The 22,686-nt window shown below is 42.9% G+C and overlaps 1 pseudogene; it reads right to left on the reverse strand.

Annotated features, from left to right (window-relative positions):
- Positions 1 to 1,141: 1,141 nt before the first annotated feature.
- Positions 1,142 to 22,686, reverse strand: part of LOC117381254 (mitogen-activated protein kinase kinase kinase kinase 4-like) — a 46,628-nt pseudogene continuing 25,083 nt past the window's right edge.

The raw sequence follows: 22,686 nt of genomic DNA on the forward strand, positions 1-22,686 counted from the left end.
AAAATAAAAAAAAAGTAGAAGTTGTGCAGCGTTTACCAGAAGTGTCGTCGTTAGCTGCGTGAGCTTGACCAGTCTGCGTCACAGGACGGACAAGCGCCCTCTGCAGGCGACAGCGAGAAGCACGTCTGTCTGGGTTTTCCAAATGGATTATGCCCACTATGTTAATCAGTGTTATGTCTAATTATATTGGATACATTATTAGTTATAAAATTAAAATAGTGATTTCAATACGTTTTGCAAATTTTTAAGATAAATAAAAATGCTATTTAAAAAGTTAATTTATTTCAGAGATTTTTTTAGTATAGTAAATTGGTAATAGTTTTCCATCTTGACAATCTGACATGGGTTCAAGTTGCCCAAAATTGTACTCAAGTTGCCCAAAATATCTGCATTTCCAAACTCCTACATAATTAAAGTAATGATCAAAAACTACTTCTTTCTTAGATTGTCAATGTTGTATTACTTCTTGTATTTGTGTTTTATAAATACTGACAATTGTATGAAAGAATTTGAACATTTGTGTTTCTAATTTTTTTGCCTATACTTTCAAAATACCAGATTTTGTACATGTTTACTAAGTCTAAATTAGCACTAAACCAGGACTAAAGTAGGTCTAACCCAGCACAAAACCAGGACTAACCCATGGTCTAAAACAGGACTAAACCAAGGGTATAACCCAGGATTAAACCAGGTCTAAATCAGGCTCTAAACCAGGACAAAGCTAAACCTAACCCAGGACTAAACCTGGACTAAACCAAAGCCTGAAATATTAGAAAAACAAGTACCAAATAGTACCAAATACCCCATTAATAAACTGATATACTGAACTATTTAGAAACCTAGAAATGACAAGTACACAGATTAAATTACTTAAGATTTTATTCAATGGAAAAAAGACCTTGAGGAAAATACAGTAATTCCCACAGAACACACAGAAGGGGCAAGAGCTGTTTCCTGTTTGCAAAAAATAAAACGTTTAAATGATAAGGTACAGAAAAGGAGTACAAAACAGGATCCCTAAATTAAACCATAAATATTAAAATTTTGGTGCACAAAACTGTAAACAACAAAGTGTGGAGATATACAAAAGAACTGCAGCCATTTCCTCAGACAGTCGTAAAAATGTAAAAACGAAGCATTGTTAAGGAGTTTAAAAATATGCCATTTGGTAACACTGTCCAGTAGATTTGGCCTTCAAAATAAGAGCAGTAGGAAGTTAGGTAGGTTAAGTAGGTAGGTACACCTTCACAATAAAAGGTTACAATTGATGGCAGCTAAAACAGAAGGCACGGACCTCAAAAACAAAAGGAAATTATTATTGGAGGAGTTTCAAAATAAAAGCTCCATAACAGGTCCATTTGAGTCCATTCATTAATGTATGAAAAGCACCGGTGTTTTATTGTGAAAGGGTGTCGCTGAAAGTTACGTGACGTCGCCCTTTTTTATTATTCATGTATTATTTCAAACATTTTCAAGCCATGATCGGTCGACTGCATGCACGTTTCGCCCTCAAAAACCATGCTACGTATACGGCTCTGCGCTACAATTTTCACAGTAAAATTCCACTTTTTGTTTTTGTCAATTATTATAACATCGTCCAAAACATGATAAATATTGGTTACTATTTTAAAATATGTTGGATTATTTCTAAGGTTGTGTGCAGCATTCAAAACAGTGCATTAGAAAATTAGAAGTTTGTTTCAGTATTTTTGAGGCTAAGAGGTGCGATTAGAAGATTAAAACGTGATCGTGGTGGTACCCTGTAGCTATCGGGTTTGCTCAGAAAAAAGGTCCCTACACAACGACTCCAAAAAGGCAGGAAGTGGCTTGAGATTTTTGACAGATAGTGAGTAGCGGAATAGTGTTAGCTAGTCCGGTTAGCATCAAACTTTACCATTGAATTCTATGGAGAAAGACTAATCTGGTGCTTCTTTAGTACTTACATTGCAATTTGATGAAGATTCAGTTTAAAATATACATTTTCAACCAGTTCATGAGGATTCACATCTAAGAGATAATCCAAGAATCCCATGCATTTCAGAACATGTTTGTCAAGTCTAAACTATGGGGTTAGCAGCTTTTACACAGAATAAGACCACATGGAGACACAAGGGAGGGCATCTAGCACACAGGGACATTTCAGAACATGTTTGTAGAGGTCTATACTTGAGTTATAATAGCACAATTAGATGTTTATCTTTATTTCACCATACCCCAGTAGAGACAATAGAAGATTTAACTTGTACATAAACATGTGAGTAACCCTTTATTTTGAATCCATGTATGTCTCCAAAGCTCAAAACGCTCCGTTTCACCTTGTGACGACATAAGCGGCATTTTTATCACCTACCTTTTATTCAGTAGAGATGGCCAATTCTAAGGCTGGAATTATTTAAATGATTCTACTGAAGGTGTATGGAGTTTAAAAACACAGTGTATTACCACATGACATCACAAGTTGGAACAGAGTGTTTTCAGTTCAAGAGAAAACCTAAATATGCAGGGTCTGGGTGTTAATGTGTGAATGAAACAGAACATGTTTGTATGTTTGTGATGAGGAAACATTATAACATAGATCAGAGAATAGCCTGTTATGGGCACTTTAAAAGAAATGCCCAAATATTTCAGGACTGTTTTGGTTTAAGAAAGCTTTATTTGAGAGAGGAAATTAACCCTCTACGAAGCGATAAAAGGCGTTCTTTCTCCAAATAAAATTAAAAGGTGAAGTTATGACGCTAACCAAACTCAGTGTTAGTATTTTAAACAAGCAAATTCTACCTGATTCAGACCTGGACTAAACAGGAAGCAGTGAGCCGAGCACTGTTCTTTCAAAGTAAAAGTCCTGTTATATATTCCTCCACTCGCTCACTGCTTTTCACAATGACAAAGTTTTATTATGACACACAGAGTAGCCCTGTGTGCAGACAAAGCAGGGCCACAAGGGGGCGCTATCCTCCGCTCTGCTGTGGAGTCCAAGGCAATTGTCCCAGTCCTGGTTTTAGTCCTGGTTCGAGTCCTGGCGCAGTCCTGGTTCGTGTCTTAGTTCGTGTCCTGGTTCGAGTCCTGGTTGAGTTCTGGGATGTTACCAGCTCATGAGGGAGGTGCGGCCCAATGTCATGAAGTAGACCTGACTGGCTCCGCCCTGACGCACTGAGGCAAAAAACACCTGGAAATACAAGAAAAGATTAGATTAAACCAGGACTAAAAGCTGAAATATAACCAGGACTAAAACAAGGTATAAATCAGGTTTAAACTTGGTCTACACCAGGACTAAACCAGCACTAAACCAGAACAAGGTATAAACAATGACTAAACCATTGTTAAATTAAATCAAAACTAAAATCTAAACCAAGGACTAAAATTACACGACTAAATTATAAATTAACCAGGACTAAACCAGTTCTAAACAGGCACTAAAAGCAGGACCTAAAACAGGAATAAAGCAGGGACTAAATCGGGGACTAAAGCAGGACCTAAAGCGGGGACAAAAGCAGGACCTAAAGCGGGGACTAAAACAGGACCTAAAGCGGGGGACTAAAGCAGAACCTAAAGCAGGGACTAAAGCAGGGACTAAAGCAGGACCTAAAGCGGGGACTAAAGCAGGACTAAAGCAGTACTAAAACAGGACTAAAGCAGGACTAAAGCAGGACCTAAAGCAGGGACTAAAGCAGGGACTAAAGCAGGACCTAAAGCGGGGACCTAAAGCGGGGACTAAAGCAGGGACTAAAGCAGGACTAAAGCAGGACTAAAGCAGGACTAAAGCAGGAACTAAAGCAGGAACTAAAGCAGGACCTAAAACGGGGACTAAAGCGGGGACTAAAGCGGGGACCTAAAGCAGGATCTAAAGCGGGGACTAAAGCAGGACCTAAAGCGGGGACTAAATCGGGAACTAAAGCAGGACCTAAAGCGGGGACTAAAGCAGGACCTAAAGCGGGGACTAAAGCAGGACCTAAAGCAGGACCTAAAGAAGGACCTAAAGCGGGGACTAAAGCAGGACTAAAGCAGGACCTAAAGCAGGGACTAAAGCAGGACCTAAAACGGGGACTAAAGCGGGGACTAAAGCAGGACCTAAAGCAGGATCTAAAGCGGGGACTAAAGCAGGACCTAAAGCGGGGACTAAAGCAGGAACTAAAGCAGGACCTAAAGCGGGGACTAAATCAGGACCTAAAGCGGGGACTAAAGCAGGACCTAAAGCGGGGACTAAAGCAGGACCTAAAGCGGGGACTAAAGCAGGACCTAAAACGGAACCTAAAAGCGGGGACTAAAGCAGGACCTAAGAGCTGGACCTAAAGCGGGGACTAAAGCAGGACCTAAAGCAGGACCTAAAGCAGGACCTAAAGCGGGGACTAAAGCAGGACCTAAAACGGAACCTAAAGCGGGGACTAAAGCAGGACCTAAAGCGGGGACTGAATCAGGACCTAAAGCGGGGACTAAATCAGGACCTAAAGCGGGGACTAAAGCAGGACCTAAAGCAGGGACTAAAGCAGGACCTAAAGCAGAACCTAAAGCGGGGACTAAAGCAGGACCTAAAGCGGGGACTAAAGCAGGATCTAAAGGCAGGACTAAAGCAGGGACTAAAGCAGGACCTAAAACAGGACGCAAAGCAGGACCTAAAGCAGGACCTAAAGCGGGGACTAAAGCAGGACCTAAAGCAGGGACTAAAGCAGGACCTAAAGCGGGGACTAAAGCAGGACCTAAAGCAGGACCTAAAGCGGGGACTAAAGCAGGACCTAAAGCGGGGACTAAAGCAGGACCTAAAGCGGGGACTAAAGCAGGACCTAAAGCGGGGACCTAAAGCAGGACCTAAAGCGGGGACTAAAGCGGGGACCTAAAGCAGGACCTAAAGCAGGACTAAAGCAGGACTAAAGCAGGACTAAAGCAGGACCAAAGCGGGGACTAAAGCAGGACCTAACGCGGGGACTAAAGCAAGACCTAAAGCAGGACCTAAAGCGGGGACTAAAGCAAGACCTAAAGCAGGACCTAAAGCGGGGACTAAAGCAGGACCTAAAGCGGGGACTAAAGCAGGACCTAAGCAGGACCTAAAACAGAACCTAAAGCGGGGACTAAAGCAGGACCTAAAGCGGGGACTAAAGCTGGACCTAAAGCGGGGACTAAAGGCAGGACCTAAAGCGGGGACTAAATCAGGACCTAAAGCGGGGACTAAAGCAGGACCTAAAGCGGGGACTAAAGCAGGACCTAAAGCGGGACTAAAGCAGGACCTAAAGCGGGGACTAAGCAGGACCTAAAACATGACCTAAAACAGAACCTAAAGCGGGGACTAAAGCAGGACCTAAAGCGGGGACTAAAGCAGGACCTAAAACAGAACCTAAAAGCGGGGCCTAAGCAGGACCTAAAGCGGGGACTAAAGCAGGACCTAAAACGGAACCTAAAGTGGGGACTAAAGCAGGACCTAAAGCGGGGACTAAATCAGGACCTAAAGCGGGGACTAAATCAGGACCTAAAGCGGGGACTAAAGCAGGACCTAAAGCAGGGACCTAAAGAAGGACCTAAAACAGAACCTAAAGCGGGGACTAAAGCAGGACCTAAAGCTGGACCTAAAGCGGGGACTAAAGCAGGACCTAACGCGGGGACTAAAGCAGGACCTAAAGCAGGACCTAAAGCGGGGACTAAAGCAGGACCTAAAGCGGGGACTAAAGCAGGACTAAAGCAGGACCTAAAACAGAACCTAAAGCGGGGACTAAAGCAGGACCTAAAGCGGGGACTAAATCAGAACCTAAAGCGGGGACTAAAGCTGGACCTAAAGCGGGGACTAAAGCAGGACCTAAAGCGGGGACTAAAGCAGGACCTAAAGCGGGGACTAAAGCAGGACCTAAAGCGGGGACTAAAGCAGGACCTAAAACAGGACCTAAAACAGAACCTAAAGCGGGGACTAAAGCAGGACCTAAAGTGGGGACTAAAGCAGGACCTAAAACAGAACCTAAAGCGGGGCCTAAAGCAGGACCTAAAGCGGGGATTAAAGCAGGACCTAAAACGGAACCTAAAGCGGGGACTAAAGCAGGACCTAAAGCGGGGACTAAATCAGGACCTAAAGCGGGGACTAAAGCAGGACCTAAAGCGGGGACTAAAGCAGGACCTAAAGCGGGGACTAAAGCAGGACCTAAAGCGGGGACTAAAGCAGGACCTAAAACAGAACCTAAAACGGGGACTAAAGCAGGACCTAAAGCGGGGACTAAAGCAGGACCTAAAGCGGGGACTAAAGCAGGACCTAAAACAGAACCTAAAGCGGGGACTAAATCAGGACCTAAAGCGGGGACTAAATCAGGACCTAAAGCGGGGACTAAAGCAGAATCCTAAAGCGGGGACTAAAGCAGGACCTAAAACAGAACCTAAAGCGGGGACTAAAGCAGGACCTAAAGCAGGACCTAAAGCGGGGACTAAATCAGGACCTAAAGCGGGGACTAAAGCAGGACCTAAAGCTGGACCTAAAGCAGGACCTAAAGCGGGACTAAAGCAGGACCTAAAACAGAACCTAAAGCGGGGACTAAAGCAGGACCTAAAGCGGGGACTAAATCAGGACCTAAAGCGGGGACTAAATCAGGACCTAAAGCGGGGACTAAATCAGGACCTAAAGCGGGGACTAAATCAGGACCTAAAGCGGGGACTAAAGCAGGACCTAAAGCGGGGACTAAAGCAGGACCTAAAACAGAACCTAAAGCAGGGACTAAAGCAGGACCTAAAGCTGGACCTAAAGCGGGGACTAAAGCAGGACCTAAAGCAGGAACTAAAGCAGGGACTAAAGCAGTGACTAAAGTGGGGACTAAAGCAGGACCTAAAACGGAACCTAAAGCGGGGACTAAAGCAGGACCTAAAGCGGGGACTAAATCAGGACCTAAAGCAGGGACTAAATCAGGACCTAAAGCGGGGACTAAAGCAGGACCTAAAGCAGGGACTAAAGCGGGGACTAAAGCAGGACCTAAAGCGGGGACTAAAGCAGGGCCTAAAACGGGGACTAAAGCAGGACCTAAAGCGGGGACTAAAGCAGGACCTAAAGCGGGGACTAAAGCAGGACCTAAAGCGGGGACTAAAGCAGGATCTAAAGCAGGACCTAAAGCGGGGACTAAAGCAGGACTAAAGCAGGACCTAAAGCGGGGACTAAAGCAGGACCTAAAGTAGGACCTAAAGCGGGGACTAAAGCAGGACCTAAAGCGGGGACTAAAAACAGGACCTAACGCAGGACCTAAAGCGGGGACTAAAACAGGAACCTAAAACAGGACCTAAAACAGGACTAAAGCAGGGCCTAAAGCAGGGACTAAAGCAGGACCTAAAACAGGACTAAAGCAGGGACTAATGCAGGTCGTTCTCTTGTTGGACATGGACTAAATTAGAAATAAACTAGGGTCCAAAACCGGGGCCAAAACCAGGACCTACCTTATCGTTCCTCTCACAGAGGAACTTGAGTCTCTGCGCTCTCTTGTGCATAAAGACTCCGTCCAGATGCCCCGTCTCCACAGAGCGGATCTCTATGGCCTTCTCCCCCCAGCCCATGATCTGGTTCGACCTAATGTAGGCTGAAAATATAAACATAAAAATATATGAACAACAACAAAAATAAACTAACAGGTAAACGAACAGCCCATGGTTGGTTGGAGAAAATGCGAAGACAGAAGTAGGCATTGCTCCCCACTGCAGTACGTATAGTGGTATTTGTAGTAATAGTAGTAGTATTAGTATTTCTTACCGACAGAAGTAGGCATCTCTCCCCACTGCAGTACCACGTCCTTGGTGATGCGTCCGTAGGTGTTCACATAAACACCCTCATCCTCGTAACAGACCAGCAGCTCGATGCCGTCTGTGTTTGGGAGAATGATGATCGCGTGGCACTGGATACTTGTCTGGATCTGAGCACAGAAAGAGTCAGATATCCTCCCATATTCCTGTACTCCTGTGTTCCTCTGTACGTCAGATGCCCTCCTGTGTCTAGGACACAGACCTGGTCTGTGTCCTGGTCTGTGTCCTGGTCTGTGTCCTGGTCTGTGTCCTGGTCTGTGTCCTGGTCTGTGTCCTGGTCTGTGTCCTGGTCTGTGTCCTGGTCTGTGTCCTGGTCTGTGTCCTGGTCTGTGTCCTGGTCTGTGTCCTGGTCTGTGTCCTCGTCTGTGTCCTCGTCTGTGTCCTCGTCTGTGTCCTCGTCTGTGTCCTCGTCTGTGTCCTCGTCTGTGTCCTGTATCCCTGTAGTGTGATGTGGTGTGTATTTTGTTTTTAGGAGTATTTTGGTTGATAGTACTCACATGTGTGGGAAGGTAGATGTCATACACCGCTCCCGAATCCACGTCAACAGCATGAAAACCCCGAGACCGACCCGTAGATGACCTTTAACCTCTGACCCTCCTCTACCGTTAGGTCAACCAGGAGAGGCTTATGGACAAGGTCTCCAAAGGGACTGAGGAGAAACAAACAGGTTAGAACAGAGGAGCCGAGCCGAGGAGCCGAGCCGGAGGAGCCGAGCCGGAGGAGCCGAGCCGGAGGAGCCGAGCCGGAGGAGCAGAGACGGAGGAGCAGAGACGGAGGAGCAGAGACGGAGGAGCAGAGACGGAGGAGCAGAGACGGAGGAGCAGAGACGGAGGAGCCGAGACGGAGGAGCAGAGACAGAGGAGCAGAGACAGAGGAGCAGACAGGAGCTGACCTTAAAAAGCCATAAACTTGTGGTAGGGTTTGGGGCCAGGCGTAAACCTCCACAGAATTCTTCAGAGCCAAAACCAAGAACTTAATCCTCTCGTACTTCACTAGAATCCAACAAAAACATACATTAAATAAATAAACGTGGTTATTCAGGTCACAGTAGAATCTTCAGAACTAAAACATACTTGTAAGTTTGGTATATTTAGATGCTTCTCTAAATCTTATAATTACAAGGGACAGTATGTAAGATCTTGGTTTTTAAATTCCATAAATGTCCAGATACCAGGTAAACATGGTCAAATCAAATAGAGATTTACTGACTACAATTGTAATGATGATTTATTCTTTATTCTCTCTATCCAATCAGAAAGCACAATGACCTCACATCTCTCATTTGAATTGCCAGTTTCAATGCCAAAACTCGTTGGCTTGAACCTAAAAAAGGCCTTCCCCCTCTGATCTCTCTCTGCAGCTCAGTGAGTGAATTCTGGAGGGTTCTGAGGCTTCCACATGAGGCCTGTCCATAAACTGAGAATGAGAAAAAACTCGGATGTGTCCTTATCTGCAGGTTAAGGCTCTGGACACAGGGTTTCAGCTGGGATTATAGTACTGGGATTATTAAAAACTGAAAGAAAACTGTCTGTGTCCTGCCTTTTCACATCTCTATTTTGTCTCACTGAGTTTGTACTGATCAACTTAATATGCCAAGATGCCCTTTCCACATAAAACGTACCGACTTTATAGTGCACACAGCCCTCCAGGTCACCCACGTTGACCCAGCCCTGTTTCTTCTCCACTTCTGGGTCATTGTGGAGGATTTTGTTCCGGAGCCACGACAGGTAGTACACACGCAGCTTGTTCTTTTTACCTGAGACAAGGTCGAGGACGTGGTCACATTAAAACCTGCATATGACAGGTTTCGTGTTTGTCTAATTGTGACTTGGTTCGGTGAGATAGTGCCTGTGCTAAATATTTCTCATAGTTTTACATTAGTGAAGTGGCAGTTTGTGAGAAAAAGTTGAAAAGAAAAGTACAAAAATACAGGAAGTTTAAATCTTCATTCAACAAGTAAAAGTAAAATCTTAAATATAATGATAACTGTGATTTAGTGAAATGAGAAGTCCAAGGTAACAGATATTGGGTAAAAGTAGTTATTTTGATATTTGAGTTTTTACCTGAAATAGTGACTAAGACGTTGAGTCCCTCTAACACGTCCATCTGCTGAATGCGGCCTACGGTTTATCAGAGGATAGACTTTCCCTGTCCACTGCGGTCCGTAACATCAGGCCCGACTCTGTGCCTACGAGCAGTTCACTCCTATAACACAAAAACAGCACATATGAGTTATATAAGGGCGGGTCATTATTTCATAGAAGAAAAATATGGTAGGCTATTATTACTATAGCCTATAAAATATTTTAAAAAACAAACTAATATTCATCTGCAATTGGCCTATGTTTGATTATGTCTGCTAATAAAGTTTCATAAGGCACGTACACCAGCGCAATTAGCCTGATGCCATCACAACCCTTTGGCATTGTGCGCCACCCATACGTGCCACATTGGACAATTACAAACCATTTGCCACAGTAAACTGAGCACAAACAGAGGAGATTTGAAGATGAAAGATGAGGTATTAGTTGTATAAAGAGGACAGCCCGGGGTGTGCCATCCATTATCAAAAATGTGGGATCCGTGGGATGGAAAAAAGTGTGACCTGTGATCTCTAGTATCCGTGGTTAGAGTTCCATGGACATTGATTTGTTCTGGTCAGTTTCATGGATACAGTACCAGATTCAACAGAGTAAGGGCAATACAAGCAGATGAGGTATGGCCAAAAAGCTGCTGTGGGAACAGATTGACAGAGGTGAGGGTGCCAATCGGCATACACCGACCAAGGCAAGGTGAGTGTAGTGTCTTGTCTAAAGACCCCAATGAGAATACCACATACCCCATAGTGCAGCACAGAGGATTTCGGAGTTGAACCTCTTCTTGTACTTCCTGATCTCCGGAGTGTCGCTCGGAGGACGAGTGTTCACAGGGTTTACATTTACCACAGAACCTTTACGAGATGGATCAGCCCTGAGCTGCTCCACCAGGCGACCATCAGAACCAAACGCAGCTGAGGAGGAGAGAAAAAGGGAGGGGATAAGAGAGAGGGGGAGAGGAGAAAGCACATTAACATCTGAGATACTGAAATCTGAACTTTAAACTTATCCAAGAATCCCATGCATTTCAGAACATTGTTTTGTAGAGGTCTAAATAACAGGGTAGTTGTTTTGGTTTTTTTGTTTTCACACAGAATAAGACTCTGTGGAGACACAGGGAGGGCATCCGACACACACAGGGACATTATATCAGATTATAGTGTATTCTTTTACCCATATTGTTGAGGGAGCTGCGCTGGATGGAGAAGATCTGCAGAAGTCTCGGGGTCGATGAATGGAGTGAAAAGAAGAGGATGACTTGTGTTGGACATGGAACTGTTTCTCAGACTGAGACTGAAAACAAAAAAATATATTTAAAAACATTATAAATATAAAACAACGATAATTTAAAGGGCCCATATTACACTATTTTCTGATTTATGTTATGTTTCCTCGTTCAAACAGACCTGGAGTTGTGTTTAGTTTCATTCACACATGTTTAACAACACAAACCCTGCATATTTAGGCTGAGTTCTTCTCTCAAACTGAAAACACTACTTAAGCTGTTCTTCTTAGCTCCTATTTAAACGTCCTTGTGTAGAAGTTATCAGAAAGTAACACAGGCCTCTCTGCACAACTCTAGGACTCATTAGGACAACGCTTATTTTCTCTAACATACTCCACTGTGTTTTTAAACTCCATACATCGTCACTAAAATGATTTGAAATGATTTCAGTCCTGGAACTGCCATCTTTACACTTCATGACATCACAAGGTGGAAACAGAGCATTTTTGAGCTTTGGAGATGTAGACAGACTAATAATAAAGGATTACTTAAACAAAACAACACAAGTATGTTTTTGAAGAGTAACAGCATTATAACATGGCTTAAAGCTCAGAGAAATCACTTTGTGTAATATAGGACCTTTAAATTTAGAGTTTAAGCTGCATTAGACAAACAGGACCACAGGTAGGCTGGGCAAAAAATGCATTAATCAATTAATCAAATTTTAAGTTCAAATCGATTTGTTTGGAAGAAACTTTGATTTTATTTCCAACACTTCCTTGTATTGGAATTGCACTGAAATCAGTGAGGTCAGTGTTGTGCTTGCTACATGTTTAATGCAGCCCAAACACTCTTAGGAGTGGTTAGGTAGTTTGTTTGATTCATTAATGAAATGGAAAAGAATTTTCCTACATATTGAAAACATTATACATTTCTTTTGTCTATTTTCTGTATTTTGCAGAACATTTTAATGGAGCGGGGCAAAAAAATGGAAAAATCAAATTTAAAAATCATTGACAATTTTATTTTCGGCAAAATGGCCCAGCCTGGCACAGGGTAAGACTGGAGAAGCAGGTTCCATCCCAAAGAAGACACCAGTGAAGCGAAGTTTAGATCTGTAAAGTTAGAAGCAAAAATCAAACTGATTATTAGAAATATTGAAAAGAGGTTGTATTTTAGGAACATGAAAAACATTCAAATGCATTAAGAGTTAGAAGATCTGTGCATCAGCGCCATAAAGCTTAAAGAGGAGTTAGTCCAGCCCATGCAGTGAGCCACTCCACCACCAGAAGACGCTGCAGAGGGTTAGCAGTAGCACCAGAGAGGAGGGTGTTATTGGAGTCATGATGGGAGGGAGTGGAGAGGAGGTGGAGGGGCCTTTCCCAAACAGATCTCTTCTCCCTTCCCTTTGTCCTAATATTTGGTTCTGCATGATCCCGAGAAAGGGCGTGTCCTTCTGAAATGATCAAACAGCGAGGGAGAGGGGCTGGTGAGGCCCTTTATCACAAAGCAGGTGCGGATGGCCCCTAAACTGGTGAGGTTCGTGTAGCACCTACGGCTGCTCTCTGACGTTACATCTGTTTAGTTCTAAGGTTAATTTAGAAACGTAAATGTAATTTATACATTATTGAAGTCATCTAAGAATTATAAATGAAAGCAAAAATGCCACTGAGGCGAAATGTGCATTTATTTTGGTCTGGAAATATAGTTGAAGTAGCTGAAGAGAATATAGAAATATTTGACACTTTTATACTCATTGGTAAGATGTGAAATAAGCTACGCTAATCAAAGACACATTACAAAGATATATAAAAATGAGTGATTAAATCCAAAACTCATATTGGTGTCAGCATATGGTCCAAATCTAACCATGTGAATGACAGAAGGGATTTTACAATGAACTGTATAAAAACACTGGTGTAAAAGGGAATATTGGAATATATAGGGGACATTTTATTTTGACGCTGACAAATATTTACACAACACAAATACTAAAACAACCCAGAAGGTGATGGTATAATGCTCCGTTAAGCTCCAGAAGTTGGAGCAAGTGTAGTGCAGAGTGCTGGACACTGGGCTGAAGGGACCTCCAAGGGGAGCTCACAGCGGGTGTAATGTTAAGGGCTACGGAGAGGGAGTAGGAGCTGGTTTAGGAAAAGGCCAGGAGGAGGAGGGAGGAGGAAGAGGGGACGTACCTCCATGAGCAGTCTGTCGAGGGGGGAGAGCTGAGAGAGGGAGGGGGCGAGGACAGAAGGGTGTGACAGGTGTGGGAGGGAGGGGCCTGGGGAGGGGGAGGCATGGCTTTGTTGGATCAGGTCTGGCAGGTGCATGAGAGGGGCCGGAGGAGGAGGAGCAGGCCCAGATGGAGGAGCTGAGGCTGGGGTACGATTCAGGCTCTGAGGGGTCTGAGGAGAGGAGCCATGGAGAGGTTTAGACCTGGTTTACTCCTGGTTTAAACAGGGTTTTTAGTCCCTGGAGAGGGACAGGTGTGATGGAGAAGAGATGACAAAGGGCAGCTGTGAAGCTTGAAAAATCTTATTAAATATTCTCTGAATAAAAAAAGTTCAAACTGACACAAACAGGAAGGGGCGCTGTGGAGGTCAAAGGTCACAAAATAGTTTAAAAAAATCTGCACCTCTGAAATATTTTGTTGGATTTTTATCAATTCATTTTATAAAGCCTAAAATAGTTTTAATAATTTGTACCGCGGTTCTAGTCCTATTGTAAAACATGTTTAATCTAGAATTTTACCATTTTCATTTTGAAAATAACTTTTAAATTTGTTTTACAGAAAATGACATTAATATAAACTGCATTTCAGAACATTTCAGAGATACACGATTTCTCCTCATTATAAAACACAGAACCATACATTTCTGTTGTTTTTTTCTCTTACTGGGCGAATGACGAGTGTGCCGTCTTTACTGGGTGTCGTCGCTTCGGTCTCAGAGTCTTCAGCTAACATGGTTTTAGCCGAATCGCTCTCTCCATTACTCACACGCCTGTACGACCCGCGGGACAGTCTGAGTACACAGGGACGAAAAGGTTAAACATGAACAAGCCAAGAACACACTACAAATCCAGATCCCCCACTGCAGAAATCCAAACTTGCCCTGTACCAGACTTTTCCGATGTGTTTGAGTAAAATGTGTCTAGCCCCAGTACAGATATATTGTATAAGCAGCGCTTGAGGTCAAAATAAGTCCACTGTGTACTGTCTGCATCTAATTATAAAATTTTATTTTGTGACAGAGAATTGAGAAGTAGCATGCCTTAGCTTTATCGTGATGGCAAAACTCTGCTCTGGTCTGAGAGTTGTGAAACGTGCTTATAAACTCATCACAGTGAATAATTACAATGCTCTGAATGCATTACAGTTGTCAAAAGTATCGGAAATTAGACACTACTCAATACAAAAACTTGTATTGAAACTAGATACTCATTTGAGCAGGTGTTGATATTAAAAAGTCCCATTCACAAGACAAAAATTAACCTTTTCTGAATATCTTTAGAATGATCTTGAGGTGTATCAGGACAAGTATAAGACCACAAAGATTAGTGTACACCCATGGACCACTATGGAACCTTCCTGGATGACGGAGGGATTACACAGATGTAAGGCCACATGGGAAAAGTACTAATACCATCAATTTCGGACTATAAGCTGATGCTTTTTTTCCAAGGAATCCTGCGGCCTATACAACGGTGCAGCTAATTTATAGATTTTTACTGGCTAATGGCCACCGGGGGGCACTCTCGGTAAATGCAAGGATTATGCGCTGAAGAATACACTAGTTTTGATTTTGAACTTTCACATTTTGTGCATCACCCTCAACATGGAACACACAAAGAAATGCAAATGATGCAGCTTTTAAGTAAGGGAATGGATTTGGCATCAAATAAGGAAATAGAGCCACTGCACATAAGTTTGGCATGTGTTGGTTTTATTTTCTAAACATGCAGGTATGTTCATCTCATGTTGATCTCTTGTGTACTGCCAATTTTCAGGCACAGTTAAAAAAAAAAAAAAAAAAAGCATGTACCATCTTTCTGTGTAAATATCTCATTTTACAACATGAAAAAGTGCAGCTTATATTCAGGTGTGACCTATATATGTACAAAATTAATTTTCTTTTCAAATTTAGCTGATGTGGCTTATATTCAGGTGCACTCTATAGTCCAAAATGTACGGTATTTAATGTTAAAATCATATTCTATTATTTAAAGAAAGTGTTTTTATCATCATCATGGTATCGGAATTGGTAGAGTATCGAGTCTATTCCTTAGTATCGAAATAGAGTTTGGAATTTTATTATTGTGACAACACTAAAATGCATTGAGGAATAATTTTGGACCACTGCAAACCGTTTAAAATGAACTTGTTCTGTTTTTTCATGTTTTTAAGGTACAGGCCCAATGCCTTTAATCTTAACACTAAAGTATTAGTGATATCATGACTTCCTGAACCCCTCTCCACTCCTCACCCCAGCCGTGAGTCCTCATTCCCGGATGTTGACTCGTCTCCAGGCTCCTGCTCCACCTCCTCTTCTTCCTCTTCGTCGGTGGTACCAGATTCTTCACTGGAGGAGGAGTAATCCGTGACTTTGTGAGGAGGTCGATCGTCTACGGCTCTCAGCTCCTTCGCTAATGCCGTCAAGTCCTGTAAAGAGGGAAAATAAACATTTAAATCAGATAAATTAACTGGATTCTAATAAACTGTACCAACATGCCAAAAATGTTCACTAATTTAAAGTGCATGTGACAGGTTAGACCAAAGAGGGGTTATTTTACTTCTATGGGGTATTAACTAAGACATATGTTATTTCGATCACCATGTTACGTTGTGTTTTGAAAATTTTATATATATATATATATATATATATATATATATATATATATATATATATATACACACACATCATAATACCCCTTCCTCTTTATCTTGACTATATTTAAAATGTTCCAAATAAAGTCAATTTTTTTCTGTTACTTAGCAACCATAAAGTAAACAAGGGCCAAACTTGTCTAAATTTAAATGTATTGCTCCATTGTGTCCTCTATCTTTTAGAGCAAAAAGGAGACATATAAAGGAGGTAAGAGACAAGGAGGTAGGAGATAGGGTTAAACAAGGAGATAAGACGGTAGAAGACAAGAAAAGGAAGCAGGATAAAGGACAGGCTAGCTATGATATGCAGCAGTTAGCAAAAGAGCAAGGAGATAAGGAACAAGGAGACATGTAAAAGAGCTTAGAAATTAGACGGTAGGACATAAAGAAGGTGGGAGATAAGGAGGCATAATATAGAAGCAAGGAGGTGAGGAAAGGAAGCAGGAGATGGGACAGGGGAATTATGAAATATAGCAGTTAGAAAAAGAGCAATGACACAAGGAACAAAGAGACATGTAAAGGATATAGGATGTAAAGGAGGTAGGACATAAGGGGGTAGAATATAAGCGGGTAGAAGATAAAGCAGTGGAAATCGTGAGGCTCAAATGTACTTTAGGAAATGGCAACTAACCTGCCAAAACCTGTGCATCTATTTGAAAATTTAACAGTTAAAACCCAGTTAAGACTAAACAAATAATTTATGGATAATTTTGTTATCACACTGATAAAACAGGTGCAAATCTAACATAAACATCAATAAAAGTTGGTGAAAAGTGACTTTGGTCAACCTGAAAAGATCAAATGTGAATCTTAAATCTGAAAGTTAAACAAAAGCAGGTGGTACAAGAGCAGGGTTAATTTGGAGAACCAGGCCAAAGGAATTGGACCCTTTTCCACCAAGGGCTGAACAGTGTGAAATACTAGAAAATGTCACTATTAGGGGCGGGATGAGACACGAAATTACATAATTTACAATACACCGGAATATTCGGCTCAATTCACAGTTTTAGTCACATCATTCTGAATTGGTTAAATTTTTTATGAGTATACACAGATTATATAATTTACCTTTTTTTTTTTTTTTTTTTTTTTTTAAATCAACTTCAGTACTTATTTGAGACAATATCAGTCCCATCACTATTAAATAAAAACTGTGGCAGAGTTTAAAGTGTTTTGTCTGAATATGTGAGCTATACGTTTTTTAGCTGCAGCTACTCAAAGATATGAAACTTTCCAGAGGTGGAGTAAGGTTTCATGCCTGTGCCAAATGTAAAGGAGGATAAAATCTTGTGAGATTTTCTCCATGTGCACAAACTTGTGGCGTGAGATCTCGTCCCATCCCTAGTGTCTTATCTTTAGTATTTCAGTGCTGCAGGTCTGCTGAGTCAGAACCAATTTTTGGCATCAGGAGGAGTATTTTAGAGTGAAAAACAGCAGAACTGCCTTTGGCACTAGCCCAGAACCAGAACAAGCCTGGTGGAAAAGGGAGTGAACAAGAGCAGAGGTTAGCTGGTGACAGGTGCAGAAGTTAGGGGTTAGGTGGTGACAGGTGCAGAGGTTAGGGGTTAGCTGGTGACAGGTGCAGAGGTTAGAGGTTAGGGGATAGCTGGTGACAGGTGCAGAGGTTAGAGGTTAGGGGATAGCTGGTGACAGGTGCAGAGGTTAGAGGTTAGGGGATAGCTGGTGACAGGTGCAGAGGTTAGAGGTTAGGGGATAGCTGGTGACAGGTGCAGAGGTTAGGGGTTAGGGGATAGCTGGTGACAGGTGCCGAGGTTAGGGGTTAGGGGATAGCTGGTGACAGGTGCAGAGGTTAGGCGTTAGGGGATAGCTGGTGACAGGTGCAGAGGTTAGGGGTAAGCTGCGGCAGGTGCAGAGTTTAGGGGTTAGCAGGGGCAGGTGCAGAGGTTAGGGGTTAGCTGGGGCAGGTGCAGAGGTTAGGGGTTAGCTGGCGCAGGTGCAGACACATGCTCCAGGTGTGGCTCTATTTCTTACCACTTCCCCCTGAGTGTCCACCATGACAGCACAGAACACAGCAACATTTCAACATTTCAACATGTATCTGGATAAGTACTGTTGTATTTAAAGGTACAGTGTGGAACTTTTCTCGTGGAGGGTCTGCCACCTGCTTGTCTTCACTGAGGTGTTATTTCCTTTGCCTGGAATACTCCAGGCTCCACTGAACCTATCCATCTCTATGGAGACAAGCACCGGGAGTTTTATTTACCACCTTATTTTTGTTTCCATTTTACAATGATTATTTGACACCGAAGCAAGTCCCTAGTTTGTGACACACCGTATCTGTGTAAAGCAATCCCGCTCACAGTTAGGGATGGGACGATATACGATAATATCGCTAATCGCGATAAAAAAGGTCCGCAATTAATCGTTCGTGTGCACAGATGAGATGCTAATGTGTGTACATCTTATATTTTTACCTACAATAATGCAAACTGCAGAATAAAACAACACCTTTTAAAACAATTCAATTCAATTAATTTTATTTTTGCAACGACCAAAATCACAACAACAGTTGTCTCGAAGGGCGTTCATGTTTTGGTTGATGGGGGAAACCGGAGTACCCGGAGGAAACCCATCCAGACACGGGGAGAAACATGCAAAACTCCACACAGAAAGGCCTGGGCGACCCGGGGATCGAACCAAACCTTCTTGCTGTGAGGCATGAGTGTTGCCACTCAGCCACCATGCTGCCTACACACAAAAACAAACAGGAAAATCAAACAACAGGAAAAATCTGACAAAACAAGAAAAATCGGCCAGGTGAGGAGGAGGGAGGGGGGCGGAGGAGGGCCAGGCGAGGAGGAGGAAGACCAGGTGTGGAGAAGGAGAGCCGGGCGAGGAGGAGGAGAGCCAGGCGAGGAGGAGGAGAGCCAGGCGAGGAGGAGAGGGAGGCGGGTGGAGGAGGGCCAGGCGGGGAGGAGGAGAGGGTCCAGCTGTCATCAGGGCATCTGAAAGAGTTACACTCCACAGGGGGAGTGGGACAGGGGACAACATGTGAATAGCATTGCTGATGAGAAAATAGGAGGAAGCAGAGGATAGTGCTCAGGTTGCCATACTTCCCCCAGCTTGTTATTTCCTACTGCAGCGTATCTTATCCCGGATTTTAATGTCACTCCCAGCCAATCTGGTCATAGTTAGTTCCGAGTGACATTAAACTAAGTAACCTGGTCATAAGCTATACCAAAGAGGAAGGTTTTAAGCCTGGTCTTAAATACAGAGACTGTGGGGGCCTGTTTAACATCAGCAGGGAGTTGATTCCATAGCACAGGAGCTTGGTAACTGAATGCTCCCCCTCCCACTGTACTTTTGGACACTCTAGGAACCACTAATAGTCCTGCATTCTGGAGGAGTGCTCTGTTTGGCTGGTACGGGACAATAGCATCTTGCAGATAGGATGGGGCCATACCGTTTAGGGTTTTGTATGTCGGTACAATAGACAAATTAAGTCTAATTCATACAGCTGAACACAAATGTGCCAGAGCGCATGGTCGGAATGCGCACTATGTGCACAGAAGCAATGCTAACGATTATACACAGTATATTTTATCTACAATTAAGTAGAATTAATAGCAGAATAAACCACGCTTACCGATCGAGAACAGCATCCAATCCATCAAAAAATAAGGTCCTTTACTCCTGAGTCCACTGTGGGATCTTTACTCTTTGCCATGAACCGCTCCGGGTCCGAGATGCCTCTAGTTTAACTTGTACAAACATCCACAGTGTTCTCGATCACATACTCCCTTTGTTTTGTCCGTTTCGTCACGTTTAAAACAGCAACAGTGCGCAAAATGTGCCATTATGCACGGATTCTGCATCCACTCGGCTTTGGCCATTTACCAATTTGCCAACGTGCCTTAATTGCATCGTTCTAAGTGTTCGTCGACAGGCACTTGCGTCACTTCCAGTGCGACAAGGACTGGTCCATTTCGACAACATGGCATTGAAGAGTACACATTTTCTTCCGGGTACATCTGTTTACGGAAAACCATGGCATGTGATACATCATCCTGTTCCGCTGCTCATTGGCTGTAAGGGGAAAACGTCACTAAATGTGTCTAATGTAATTGGTTGATTCTACAAGGGGAAGAGTGGGGTGTAAACTTTCAGTGATCTGTAGCACTGATTCGCTGTCTGCGGCTCTAGTAACCCACAGTCCCCACCTTATTGGCCAACACTGGTGTCAATCACAAGCTGACACGTGTGTTTAGCACTGAACAAAGTTGGCGCTGTCAGAAGTTTATTATGCCTGAAATCAACAAAAGAAATGCCAAGAAGTGACGGAGCAGATTTCATATTTGGAGTACTCTCCTGCAGCAGATTGGACATGGAGGATCTTATTTTGTGGACATAATTTCTTGACTGGATTATATTCTCCGGACCTTTACGAAACAAATGAGACCAACTTTGTGTGAATATGTTGATGTTTGACAGAACCAGAACGCTCAATGATAAGTGAAGTCCAAATTCACACTTTTCTGTAAATACGTCTTTCCTGTCAGCACTGTAGTGATTGCAGGTGAAAATGGTTTGCATATCCAGAAAGACAAGCGTGGCAGCTTTCATTTGATGTGTAGATTGTTTGTGTGGGTGACGCAGAAGTGTATGTACATTGCATTGCTGTGAAGTTGTAAAGTAGGCCCGGGCCGTCGGAACGTTAACAGGTTAATAATTATTGCGATAATATCGTTAATCGCAATGATTTTGGCCACAATAATCGTGAGTCTAAAATTTAATATCGTCCCATCCCTACTCACAGTAACAACACATTTTCCAAGGTATTTTGCCAAGGTAAATGCAAAGACCTAGCCTCTCCATCGCAGCAGAGGGTCTACAGAAAGGTTCCACAGTGCCTCTTTAAAGCGGTGACATTTGGTGGACTCACCGCAGGTCGTGTGGGTCTGGAGGAGCTCTTCTCGTCTGGTTTCTTTAGGTTCTCAGGACGCTGCAGAGGAGAGCCTTCAGACTTAGATGCCGCTGGAGACAAAACCAAATTAAAATACATGAAATATATAAACATGTCACATTTTTATCTGAAGTAAAGTTTAAAATATTGAGCAACTGTAGATTCAGCTTCTACTCATTTGGTATTAAAATAAAAGAATACTACTGAATTGTTTGAACTCCTGTACCAAAAATACTATACAGTTGTAGTACTTTATTCTTCAGTAGCAGCAGTAGTATTTGCAGTGGTAGCAGTAGCAGTAATAGTAACAGTAGTAGCAGTGGCAGCTGTAGTGGTAGCAATAGCAGTAGTGGCAGTAGTAACACCAGTAGTAGTAGCAGCAGAAGCAGTAGTATTAGTATTAGCACTAGCACAGCGCAGTAGAGTGGTTATAGCATAATAATAGTGATAATAGCGGTAACAGTTGTAGTGACAGTAGTAGTAGCAGAAGCAGTAGTAGTACTTGTATTACCAGGTGACTCACAGCGCGGTCTAAAACGGTCCGATGGCTGAGCACTGGAGTTGGAGCCGGACGAGCTGCCGCTGCTCGGACGGGACTGGAGCTTTTCCACTCTGTCCCACAGGGGGCGTGGGTCTACACCACTGAGAATATACAATTATATATAAATGATATATACATGTACACACACACACAACACACTGCAGTACTGTAGTTTGTCGCACAGGGGGCACAGGTTTTCCTAGTTACAATAGTAGCAGTATCAGTAGTAGCAGCAGTAACAATAGTACCTGGGGGGGTTCCTGGCAGCCTGGGCCTGGGGCAGGGGGGACTCTCTTCGGGACAGAACCGGAGACCGAGATGTGGTCCTGACCGGAACCTGAGAAGACATGCCACTGTCAGGCAGGAGAGGGAACTGCAATGCCCTAATGTAAAAGTACAGGCCACTCGCACAGAAGCAGCAGCAGCAAGAGCAGTAGTAGATGTTGTTGTAGTAGTAGGAGTAGCCAAAGCAGAAATAGACGAGTTGTAGTAATACTAGTAATAGTAGTAGTAGCAGCAACAGCAGTAGTAGTGAAAGTAGAAGTAGCTTTTGTAGAAGTAATAGTAGTTGCTTTAGTAACAGCAGTAGCAGTAGTAGTAGTAGCCACATGTAGCAGCAGCAGGTTTCCAGATGGAGTAAGTGAATCCTGTTTAGCCCGGTTAGCTTTTATGCGGCTAACGATGCAGATTGTGCAGGTCACTCACTTCACCTTTAAAAGAGCATTTTAGAAGCAGCAGTGTGTTAGAGCAGAGCAGAAGACGGCAAACATGTACATCTTACAAACATGTAAGACTTTAAACAGAGCTTGAGGACAGAGCAGCGTTCTCAGATGCAAATTTGTTGACCTGGTTTATGGTGAATATCTAATTACTGGGCCGATCCACATGAAACAAAAAACTGGCACAAAGTTCAACATCTTCTCTGCCAGTGTAAATAAAAAAGTAAAATTATAACAATAGTTATAAAATAAATCTTCCAAATAAGTTTATGAAGGGTCATTTCTGCACTTTTGGTAAATTTTTAAGTCCATTCTCTTTGCGCTATACTTGAACCTTAACCAAGCCATTTAAAAGCACGTTTTAGCACATTTCTGATGAATTGTCAAAATATCGTGTGAATATCGTCACCTGGATAAAAAAAAATAAAAATAGACAAATTATTTTTTGTCAGTATCAACTGCAAATAATTCTTTCCAAAAAACTTTTCAACCAGATATATGTCAGAAAAATGTTATCTTATAGGTGCCCGTCTTTCCATCTGAATAT

Source organism: Periophthalmus magnuspinnatus, chromosome 2 (assembly GCF_009829125.3).
Source record: "Periophthalmus magnuspinnatus isolate fPerMag1 chromosome 2, fPerMag1.2.pri, whole genome shotgun sequence".
NCBI classification, from domain to species: Eukaryota; Metazoa; Chordata; class Actinopteri; order Gobiiformes; family Gobiidae; genus Periophthalmus; species Periophthalmus magnuspinnatus.